The 12285-nt window shown below is 46.1% G+C and overlaps 1 pseudogene; it reads right to left on the bottom strand.

The window, feature by feature from the left end:
* Positions 1-5274: 5274 nt before the first annotated feature.
* On the bottom strand, positions 5275-6055 carry LOC100965603 (annotated as a pseudogene).
* Positions 6056-12285: the final 6230 nt, after the last annotated feature.

The raw sequence follows: 12285 nt of genomic DNA, 5'->3' as shown, positions 1-12285 counted from the left end.
CAGGTATCAGGAAAGATGGTCCAGCCTGAGAGGAGGCCTGAGGAGGCAGGAGAGGGGTGCTAGGTATATTTCAGGAACAGCAACAAGGCCAGTGTGGCTGGAGCCGAGGGAGCCAGTGGGAGTCATAGGAGCCAAAGCCAGAGAGGCGGAAGCTCAGATAATATCGAGATTCTTCTAGGTGATGGGGAGAAATTTGGATTTTATTCTTAGTGACACAGGAATCCACTGGGAGGTTTTGACATGACTATGGCTTACAGTTTTGAATGATAATTCTGATTTTAAGAGCGAAGCAGAGGTGAGGGGATCAGTTAGTGGCTGATGCAAGAGCCTCAGAGGGAGAAGCTGGTGGCTTGGGTGAGAAGTGCCAAATTAAGGTTATAGTTTTCAGGTCGAGATAACTGGCTGATTGGATGTTGGCATGAGAGAAAAAGAGAACCCTAAAATAACTCCAGGGCTTTGGCTTGAAGATTAAGGAGAATACAGGTTTTGAGGGAGAAGAGGGGAGAAATTAAATGTTCGGTTTTGGTCGTATTTAGTTTAAGGTATCCACTAGACCTTGAAGGGGCGATGTCGAGCTAGTGGTTAGAGGGAGCAGTCAGAACTAGAAATAAGTATTTGGTGGTTTCCGTAGCAGGTGGTCCTTATAGGTGAGCTCTCCTAGGGAGTGAGAGCCCCCAGAGAAGAGGAGAGGTCTGGGAGCTGGGGTGGGGGGCTCCCAGCATGCAAAGGCGTGGAAGGTGAGGAGGTGCCAGCAGAGGAGATTGGGCAGGAGCCGCTGAAGGAGGAAAGTAAAATGGGGAAGCATTTCCAGGAGGTGTCCTAACCCCTCCAAGTGAGTTTGGGCGCTCTCTCCTCTGCTCCCACACACCCATGGCTTGTCCTCAGTGCTGAGATTATCATTCGTTCCTCTGTACACCAAGCTTGGTGAAGATGGTGACTCATTAATGATGCTGAGCCTGTGCTGTGCACATAGCGGGTCAAGTTAACTCACAAAGCACACACATCCATCAAGAGGATCTGCGTCTCTCCTGTCCCACACATGTGCTGTCTGAGGCTCCAAATTTTATTCCCAAGGGCTGAGTTCCTTGTTTTTTCCATCTTACAGGGGCCTGAAGAGCCTTTCAAGCCTCCTCATTGTGCTGGTCAATGCCCCCACCAACAGCCCTCCCCGCTACCATGTGAGGGCCTCTGGGACTATTCACGGGGTCAAGCAACCTAGGGACAGAGGATGGGCTGTGAGATCACGGAGATACGGATTTATACAATGTCTGCCTTGAGGTGACTTACTGAATACGAAAGGGAAACAGGAGAGAAGGCAGAGTGGAGACAGAGAGGAGATGGGCAAGGGTGGGAGAGAGGGGAGACAGGTTCAGGAGAAGAAGAGGGAATGGGGCCAGGAAAGGGATAGAATGGGGCACAGTATTTAGGAGGCGGCCTTGGGGAAGTGAGCTTTTTTCCTTCTGGCATCTCAGAAACTTGGGGCAGAAGAAGAAATCGTCACTGTGGTTTTAGCTGCTCCGTCTCGCTGATACATTTCTCTGATAAAATAGCAACCCCCGTCACCCGCTGGCACCTTAATATGCCTTGTTTTCTTCACCAAGTTCGTCCCTACCTGGTAAATGTTGATGTCCGTTAATCGTCTGTATCCTTCCTTTAAACTGCAAACCAGGGGGGCAGCACTTTTACCCCTTCCTTTTACGAAAGGAAAGCTAAGGCCCAGAGAAGTGAGTGACTCACCCAAGCTTCGGAGCTGGTGGTGTGGCACGGGCCTAGACTGTGTGCCTTGGGCCTCCAGTTCATCAGCCTCTCGGCAGCAGGTGTCTCTTAAGGCCAAGACATAGTGAGCAACATGGTGGTGACTCGGGGGAAGGAATAGTTGTCCCCTCCCCAGACAAAGATCTTCTGTGTGTTCATTATTACCTGGAACTGCTTTAGAAGACAACCCTCTCGTTCACAAACAAGAGAAGGCTCAAAAAGGCTCAAATCGCAAGTGATGAAGAGAGGACCATGGTGGGGGTGCTTCTCTGCTAAAGGATAAGTGTTGCTGATTCCTCAGCAAAGGGGCCGGCCTGGGGGTCGCCCAGTGAAGGGAAACACTAGGCGTGTGGCATTCACACTGAAGTTAGGTGGGTCAGCGGGAGGGAAGCAGATCTAGCCATTCAACTTCTGAGCGTAAATGAACCTGTTTCCTGCTGAAGTGACTTGACCGAGCACAACTGAGAAGGCAGAAGGAAAGAGAAGCTCAGTTTTTATCTGATCAGTGAAAGTGCGGCACGAATCTTGATCCTGCTCCTACTGGGAACAAATGATCTGCCCAGGAAGGGTCAGTGGAGTTTGAGTGTGGCCAGGTGGGATCCGAGGGGGGACATTCTCTTTCTGATGACTGCCTAGGCAGCGTCCGTCCTGCCCTGTTGGCCATCGGTGAGGCAGGTGGCTGTTCTGGGGCTTGTTAAGGTCTGGAAAGCCATGTGATTGTGAGGTTCAGCAGTGGGTTTGGTCCTCAGGTCTGTGAGCTGTGTGTTCCCTGGACCTACTCAAGTCTGGGGGCTTTGCCAGACTCTGTCTCACCTAGCTCTTTCTCACAGTGCTAATTTCCAAACCCAATCATTTCCACAAAGAGCCTGGCAGCCTCACCTCCCTTCTCAGTGAAGGTTTAATAGCAGAGTGCTGAAAAAGGTCTTGTTGCTAAGCCTTCATTATTTCCACAACATATACTACAGGACTCCTACTAATACACTGTGAAGCATTGTCCTAATTAAAACTAAACGACTCATGTCAAATTAAATGAGTAGGGTACATTGGGTTAGCCAGGGCTCTGGCATGCAATTGCGTGTTTGTTTACTTGTTAATTGTCGAAGTTCAATAATGTACAGTAGCCTTTTCTTCTCCTTAATACGAATTCCTGATGCCTCAGTCTTGGTCTGCTGGGGAGCTCTGGACTGGGAGGGAGGCTACCTGAATCTCAGTGCTACCTGTACGAGCCATTGTGCCACCTGTGCTGAGACGCTCCTGAGACAAAGGGAATGTGGTCTTCACCCCCCCTTTCTCGAGGATGCTGCGAAGCTACCATAAAGCTGCAACATCTGAAGGGCCCCCAGTGTGCTGTCCCCCTAGAAGAGCTTTTGTCCAAAGATGAGGATCAGCTCCATTGGAGCTTTATCAGAGAAACAGAACCAGTAGGACTTACTACAAGAAAGTTTTTCACACGACTGTGGGACTGGTTAGGCTGTCAGGAAGGGCAGGCTGGACACACTCAGGTGGGAGCTGAGCTGCTGTCCCCAGGCAGAGTTTCTTATTCCTCAGGGAAGCCTTAGTTCTGCTCAGTCCTTTTGCCTTTCAACTGACTGGGTCAGGTTCACCTAGATAATTGATAATCTCCTTAAAGTCAACTGATTGTAGACGTCAATCATGTCTGCAAAATGCCTTCACGACAGCTCCGGCATTAGTGCTCATTTGAATACTATGGACTACTCACTTTGACGTGTAAAACTGGCCATCCCAGCTCCAATCTGGAGCCGGCCATCCAACTGAACACAATTGCCATCTCTTGGCTTAGGAGGATAGAAAATAGTGCTGTGAATCCATGGGGTTCAGTTCAGTGTTAATAGAAAGATTCCTTCCAAAAATTTCATTCATTAACATTTTCATCAGACTTAGTTGATTTGGGGCATATCCTAGAGGCCAGGCATGGTGCTAGGAACTAGAGGTCTAGGCATGAATAAGCTGCGGTCGGAGTATGCCGCGGGGAGCTCACAGTCTGCTGGGTGAAATGAGTGAGGGCACAGAGGACAATGCAGCCAGCGCCACAGGAGAGTGATGCACACGGCTTTTGAGGAGCCCAGTCCTGGGAATCAGAGGGAGCTTCCAATGTCGGAGATGAATGAGAGGGAAGGGGGGAAGAGAGGAGGAAGGAGATGTGAGCAGAGAGGGTGCTCCAGGCAGAGGGCACACAAGGCTATGCAAGGGCACAAAGGTGTGGGGGATGCCACAGATCTGTGGGGGATTGCGTGCAGGTCTGGGAGGCTGGTGTGAGGAGTGTGTGTGGGGGTGTGAGGTCGGAGAGGTGGCAGGGGTTGCATTCTGAAGAGCTTCCTGAGGAGTTTGGACTTATCTCCAGATTATGGGGAGCAGCACGATCACATCTCTGTGTTGAATGGCTTCTTCGGGATGTGTGGGGAGGATGGGGCTATTGGGGACAACACCTGGGAGAAAGAGGCCTGTTAAAGGCTCCAGACGCAGAAGGGCAGGCCAGGGAAATTACCTAAGGATCGGTGAGAAGGCATCTGGAAATAGGTGGAGGTGAGTCTACAGGACTGGGTGTTGGCTGGTCCTGTGGGTGTGTAAGGAGAGGCAGGAAGTGGAATGTGGTGTTCCTGCCCCATGTCGAGGACAGGGAGACAAAGATTCATGATGGGAGATGGTGAGCTCAGCTGGGGGTGTTCTGAGTCTGAGGGTTCTGAGGGACATAAAATTTCTAGGTGACACCTTGACATATGGATGTAGGGCTCATGAAAGAATTCTGGGCTGGATATTGGGATATTTGATATTTGGGAACCATTAGAAATAGACAGTGGTCCAAAGCGTGGCGTAGACAAAACCTCATGAGACAGACATTGTCTCCAGTTCACAGACATGGAAACTGAGGCTCAGAGAGGCTGAGTAGCTTGCCCAAGTTCACACAGCTGGTACCTCACTCTGATGTTGGTGTCCCTCATCAGGGCACACACCCTCCACGGCATCCATCACACCGTGCTGCCCCAGTCACCAGCCTACCTGCCTCAGTAGCCAACTTGGGAGAACTCAGTGGCCTCAGGGTGGGCAGGGGTAAGCCTTGTGTGCAGGTGGTCATTGCAGGAGCCCATTGCTATGGGAGCATATGCCTTACCTGTTAGCAAATGTCTGAATGTCTACAATTTGAAATTTATTCTTTTTTGAGGTGATTTTCTTTTTATATTTTTATTGAAATTTTTAAACTTTACAATTTTTGGAATGTTTAAATGAGAAAGATTTTATATATTTTCTGGGTGTACATTGTGACGATTTGATATCCATATATTGTGTAATATCACAAATTAATTAACACATCCACCACCTGTGCTGTACATTAGATCCTGGAACTGATCACTGTGGTTTTTTGTTTGTTTTTTTCACGTGGAGTATCTGGTTTATTTAAACTGGCTGTCAGCGATGCCACCATGGAGCAGGAAATGAGTAGCTGGGAGCTGTGGGGTCAAGCCAGGCAGGGATGTCCAGCTATCAGAAGGCAAAGAGAGGTCAGCAGAGTAGCAGGAAGAGCATGAGGGCCAGGCTGAGCGGGGCAGCCCAGGCTCCATGGAGCCCAGCCCCACGGAGCCCAGCCCCACTCATGGCCTCAGCATAGAGCTTTGCCATCCTCTCATTGGAGTTGCCCTAGTTTGGGTCAAACCACATCTGGATGCAATGGCTGCTCCCTCCGCTGTAGTCGCTAACTTTATAAGAGTGACCCCAGATTTTCTTGCACAGAGCAGCAGGTGTGGGGAGGAAGAAATGGAAGGGGAGGCAGGCAGCTTTCATCGGACAATGGTTATGCCCTGAGGTTACACCTGTGCCAGTTGCTCTTGCAAGTGTAGGAGGTTCAGCAATCCTCCCACCAGTGTTCACAGTCCTCTTGGTACAGGGGCACGTTCAGGACCCGCTCTTTTTGCCAGCTCTGGTTTATCTGCTGGATCCAGGGCCCCAAGTTAGAGGAGCACTCATAGAGGTGGGTGTTCTGGATGAAATGTGGTTTGCAGATGGGCTCCATAGTGGTCCCAGTTGCCGTTACACAGTAGGAATTATCCTTGTGGGCTTCCTGGCTGGTGTTGGCGGAGCAGCAGGCATTCTTCTTCCAGGGACTGCACTGGTCACTGGTCATGCACGTTGTCCTCAGGCCCCGGCTTTCCCCTGTGGTGCTTGGGATCCATACAGACATTGAGAAGCTCAGCCCTGGCCCGAGTAGTCCTTTGCCAGCCCCCCCACCCACCGCAGTCACCCCTGCTAGAAGGAGCAGCAGCTACGTTGTCGTCTGCTGGGCCATGGCTGTTCCTGAAGGGAGAGCTGTGGTTACTGGCCATCACGGCAGTTTGGCATACTTTGGCCAACATTTCCCCGTTTCCTCCATCCTGACCCCTGGCAACTGTCATTCTATTCTCTGCTTCTACGAGTTCAGCTATGAGTACATGTGACCATATGGTATTTATCTTTCTGTATCTGGCTAATTTTACTTAGCATAATGACTGTGAGCTCACTTGTAATTTATTCTTTGAATTTGAGCCTACTGTTTTGTGAAAAAGAAAAAACAAAATAGTCATGGGAAGTGCATTTGCCATGTCATCATTTTCACCTACTTGTGAATGGGTCACAAAGTTAGCACTTTTTCCAGAGGTGCAGCCCTCTCTCACAGGGGTGAGATTCTCACTGAGATTCTGGGAGGCCACGCAGCTCCTGGGTGGCAGACCAAGGGCTAGACCACACCCTGCAGAGTGAGGGCTGGTTTGACTGGGTGGGTGAGGGAGAGAATGTGTTAGTCTGGGTACCCATGTTGAGGAGAGTGTGCAGGATCCTGGGGCAGGACTCCCACCACCACCCCCCTTGCAAGGGGGGAAGGAGATCCAGGGAAGGGGCCTGCCTTATTCCGGCTGAATAGTACACAGGGCATGCTCCCCACCCCCCACCCCCAAGTCAGGGCACTGCCAGAGTGAACACCCCACTCTGTACCTCCAGGTGGTGTTTAGAAAATAACCCAGGCTGTCATTAACCAGTTAGAGTAATTTAGAACCAGCACAAAAAAAAGAGAGAGAGAGAGAGAAGAAAAGGTGAGCTAGAATGAGAGTTCACCCGGGCAGGAGACAGGGGTGCCCCTGGGTGGCTTTCCCTGAGACTCAGTGGGTTTCCTGGAGCTGAAACTGCTGCAGAGACTTTGGTGACTCTGGAGCCCCACACATGTGCATGGGCCCTGCCCTGGCCGCAGAGGTCACTGTGCCCTGTTCTGCGCTGACCCCTCGGGAAGATGTTAGCTGCACTTCAGCACACTTTGCACAAAGGCATAATGATGTGTATGGGCTCCTAGAGCGTTAGTTGCTATAGCAACATCTGCCTTTATTATCACCTACATCCATTCACTGTACAAATATAGTAACTATTTGACTTCCCCACCCCCAGTCCACTTGTTAGAATTTTTATTTTTTTAATTGTGACAACTGGAAGAAAAAGCCCAACAAACTGAAATACTGTCTATGTGTGTGTGTGAGTGTGTGTATGTGAAAAGGGCTGTCAGAGGACATTTATGGGATAGTTATATGTTCACAGGTTCCAAGTTAGTTGAGGAAGAGTGAATTCCTAGAAGTAATGGATCAAATGAAGAGGAATAGAGCAGGAGAGAGGCAGAAGAGGGGAATGGCACTGCAATGGAGAGAATTCTCAGCTTGAGAGAGCCTCTTCCCTTTGTTCCTAGTTATGAGAAGTCTCTAGTTCAATGGCTCATGCCTGTAATCCTAGCACTCTGGGAGGCCACAGTGGGTGGATCACCTGAGCTCACGAGTGCAACACCAGCTTGAGCAAGTGTGAGACCCTGCCTCTAAAAATAGCTGGGGGTTGTGGTGGCACCTGTAATCTCAGGTACTTGGGAGGCTGAGGCAGGAGAATGGCTTGAGCCCCAGAGTTTGAGGTTGCTGTGAGTTATGATGCCATGACACTCTACTGAAGGTGACAAAGTGAGACTATGTCTCAGGAAAAAAAAAGTTTCTAGTAATAAATCCCGTTGTGAGGGAAGGGAATAGGGATAAGAAAGGAGCCAGGCAGTAGGACCAGGGCTCTGCAGCCAGAGGCAGTGCCCACGAGATATTGATCAAAGTCAGACAAGCCTGGGGTTGTGTCCTGTCCTAGGCATGATAGCTGCATGTTCCTAGACAAGCCACTTAAACCTTCTGAACCTTGTAGTGCTGGGGTAATGATTAGATGCCATAAGGCATGTAAGGCCCTTACTGTGATACCTGGTATACAAAGAGTGTTCAGTGAAGGTGGCTGCTATGATAATGAGAACAGCAACTGACGCCAGTGGTGGCTATGGCAATGATAAAGATGATGACTTTTCCCCCCTTTTTACTTATTTATTAATTTTAAATTTCAGATTAATATGAGGGTACAAATGATTACGTTATAGTATTTGTACTTGTCAGGTGAAGTCCCTGTAGGATGTTGACTTGATCTCTGCCTGCTGCTATGTTCCTGCTCCCTCTGTTCCCATCATGCTCCTGGACAGAAGAGTGACAAGCAGCGAGCTTCTTGCACAGGCTCTGATAAGCCCTGCAGTAAAAGGATCTGTTTGGTTACATTGAACCTAGATTTTCCAAAACTTATTTGATCACAGACCTCTCTGGGCAGAGAACCCTGTACTGGGAGACAGGGGATCCTATACCAAAGCCACCATCATCACAGCCTGTCCTGGAGCTGGCCACTCCTGCAGGACCATGTGGGCATGGGGGCAGTGGCTGTGGCTCTTTTTTTCTCCTTTATCCTGCTCTGCAGGGCCATTATTGACCTAATAGCAGAGTGGGTGGAGGGATTGGGCCCACCAGAGATATTAGTACTATGATGACCAACTGTCCTGATTTGCCTCAGACTCCCAGTTTTTAATAGTAAAAATCCACAAATTTGGAAGCCTCTTAGTCGTGGGTGAACTGTGATGATTGGCCCCCTAGTGGGTCCCTTTCTGTCTTTCCCCATCATCTCTATGAGACTAGACTGCTTCATCTTGTAGGGAGTACAAAAGTAACAAGTAGAAACATAGATCAGAATATCAATGTACTCTGCTGTGTCTATACCCAAAGGACAAAAGGTCATTTTGTAAAAAGGACACCTGTACTCAAATGTTTATAGCAACAGAATTCACAATCACAAAGATTTGGAACAAGCCAAGTGCTCATGAATACATGAATAGGTTAATAAAATGTGGTATACACATACCATGGAGTACTTAGCCATAAGGAAAATTATGAGGCAGTATCTTTTGTGACAACCCAGAGGAAACTGGAAACCATTCTTTTAAGTAAAACATCACAAAAACGGAGCAACAAAGACATATACTCAACACCAAACTGGAACTAACTGATGAACACTTATGGGCACATATGGAAGAAAGTCTCAGTGGAAACCAAGCTAGGGGAGGGTGGAGGAGTATTATGAACCAGGAACGGGAAGGGGAGCAAACCAGAGTGGAAGTGGCGGGGACTGAGGAAAATACAACACAAAAAAAGATAGAGAGATGAAAGATGGGATTGGGAGGTCTGACTGAGCTGATGGCTGCAGCCAGCAACAAAGCACAAAATCAGCTTTATTTTATAGTATCTCAACAGGGTTGTCTAGGGGGGAGTAGCATAGACAAAAGACCTATCTTTGGTCTTACAGTATGATTGGAAAATGTAAATGACTCTAATAAAGACAAATCCTGCTAATGGTTTCTACTCAGCTTCATTAACATATGGTAATAAGTGAAAAGGGAAAGATCTCAAGGATCTCTGCCTAGTTCTTAAAAATTAACTAGACAAAGAAAGAGCTACATGACTTTGGCAAAGGGAGCATGAAGAAAGGAATATGATTGTTTTGGGAAAGGAGGAGAAGCAGTTGGGGGTTCATTCCCTCAATGTTCCCCAGGCTGTGGGGGCCCTGCCACCCCACAGATCACCCTCCACAGAGGAGGGGATGGGTAAAGTCATGCTTATTGGGTATAGTGCACACTCTCTGGGTGAAGGGCACACTTAGATGTATAACTTTGACCCAATCTGTACAATAACAAGATATGTAAACAAAATACGTATACTTTAATATTGTGAAATTAAAAAAATGCTAAACAATAGAAACAAAAAGAATATAAATGTGCTGATAACTCAGACCACGATAATTAACTTGGGTCTGGATGAACACCCAATTATGGTAATAACTGAATATACCAATAAGACCACAAACTCTGAAAAAAGAAACAGCTTCTGTATTTTCTCAAACTGCATCATTTGGCAATAATCTCCATGGCCTCCTGCAACTCAGGGTGGGGGACCTGAGTGGCGTTCTAGGTTCTTAAGTGGAGGCTTTTGACAGAATCCAAATTTTACACAACAAATCCTTTTATTTTTATTAATACATTTTCATTCATCTTTTATATTTTTGTTTTTAAAATAAGCATATTTAAAATACCAAAGAATGAAATAAGTTTCAATGAAATAATCCTCCGAGATTGACCAGCACAATTAGAACCTTAGTAAGTCATAAGGACTAAATTGATGGCTGCTGTGCTCATGATTTAGTTCTATTTCCCCCACCTGACTGGCACCACTTTTGCATAAACCTGCTTCGTGAGAGTTTATGGGGGTCAAGTTTGACTAGTCTGTTATTGGCTTTTAACAGTGGTGCACTGTTGTTAGTGCATTGCGTGGATGTTTCTATTTGAAGTGGAAGTGTGAATAATTGAATGGCTCAACGTATTTTTTAATTTTATTGCTTACCAGCCCCTCCTATCAAAGAAGACCAAGAGAACACTGAGGGAAGAAAACTTATTTTTAAATGAGAACTGGGAATTACAGTATTACCTTATCTGCTAAAGATAAGATGATTTGCTTGTTTTGTGATATTGCAGTATTAACATTAAGGAAACTCAATGCTCATCAGCATTATAACACTCATAAAGACCACAAATATTTTAAGTTAGAGGGAGAGCCATAGAAGATCATATTGCAGAAATTAAAAGATGAAAAGCAAAGCAAAGACAATTTGTTCAAGCAGCCATAATATCCAGAAATAATGGCACTGAAATAACTTATGCAGTAGCTTTGACACTCAGGAAAAAAGGGAAGCCATTTAGAAATTGCGAGAGAATACATGGCTGAAGTTGCAGGAGGCTTAGACCATGAAGATGTCTCAAAGTACAAACAACTACTGCCTTTTTTCAAGGACTACCATTCTGACTGGCAGTGTGGATTATCCATCAACTTAACAGAACTTCATGCAATACTTCAAAAGTATTTTCCTTTCAAAAGGAAAATATATAGTATTCAATCACTTTGGATGAGTCAACTGATACTCCTGACTTGGTACAGATTTTCTACTTCATTTGGGTCATAACAGGTTTTCTTTGCTATGAAGGGTTATTAGCTTGGGTACTCTTGCTAAAGGAACATGGGGAACAGATATCTTCAATGACTTTCAAGATAAATGTCGTGAAGTCGGAATGAATTTGGTAAATTTAGTAAGTATATGTACAAATGGTGTTCTTTCCATGACAGGAAAACATGAAGGGTTTACTGCACAGGTAACAAAAGATGTAGATTAACAGATCTAAATGTTCTCATTTCTTTTCATGATATCTTACATCAGCAAAATCTCTGTGCTCACGCTACCATTTTGGTGGCCCTCGCAGCAAGTTTAAGTCTTATTAACTATATTCATGCCAATGCAATATGCCATCATCAGTTTCCTAATGTGCTAAGGTTGAGTGATGAGGTATTCAGGGTGGATTTGCTACATCATTCTAACCTGGATTAGCTAAGCAGGGAGGGGGCTAGCCACAATTTTATCTCGGTGAGAATAGATAACTAAATTTTATGAAGAACAGAATCAACAAGGTGAATTACTAAAAGAAGATTTCTATAGGAATGCAGCATTTCTGTGTGATATTGTGTCAAATGACTTGAATATGTTTTTGCAAGGTAAAACTAAGCGTACATATGTTATATGCCAAAAAATCCAAGCATTATAAAAAGCTTTTTTTCCAAACAGTTCTTCTTCAAAGGAGAATATTTGATGAATGTATTCTGTAGTTAGCAAAGGTCATTGATGAGCAGGATGATATATATGAATCACTTGAAGAATACACAGCTGTTAATAGACCTATTAATTGGGAGAATACAATGAAAGGCTCACTGACTTTTAGATTCATGACATCACAAGCAATTAGCGTTTCAGCCTCACCTAGCTGTTATCACTAAAGCACCCAAAGACCCCTAGATGGAATTGATTGAGCTCTTAGTAGATGACATTTAAAAGTCATTGTTTGGAGCTAAGTAAGATCCAACTAAAATATGGAAATATGTGGGGGAATACCCACGCCTTTGGCAACATGCCCCCAAAATGCTTCCTTTCTTTTCAGTAAGTAATTGCTGTGAGTCTACGTTCTCCTACCTAACCCAAATCAAGAGACTGGTAACGTCACAAATGTCTGACTGATACCATTTAAAGGATCAACTGAAACTGTGGTCCTCCATGCTGTAACCAAAGATT

Source organism: Otolemur garnettii, unplaced genomic scaffold (assembly GCF_000181295.1).
Source record: "Otolemur garnettii isolate 467f Iridium unplaced genomic scaffold, OtoGar3 scaffold00016, whole genome shotgun sequence".
NCBI classification, from domain to species: domain Eukaryota; kingdom Metazoa; phylum Chordata; class Mammalia; order Primates; family Galagidae; genus Otolemur; species Otolemur garnettii.
The sequence above is the reverse complement of the archived record's forward strand: the minus strand, read 5'-3'. Positions and strand labels throughout refer to the sequence as shown.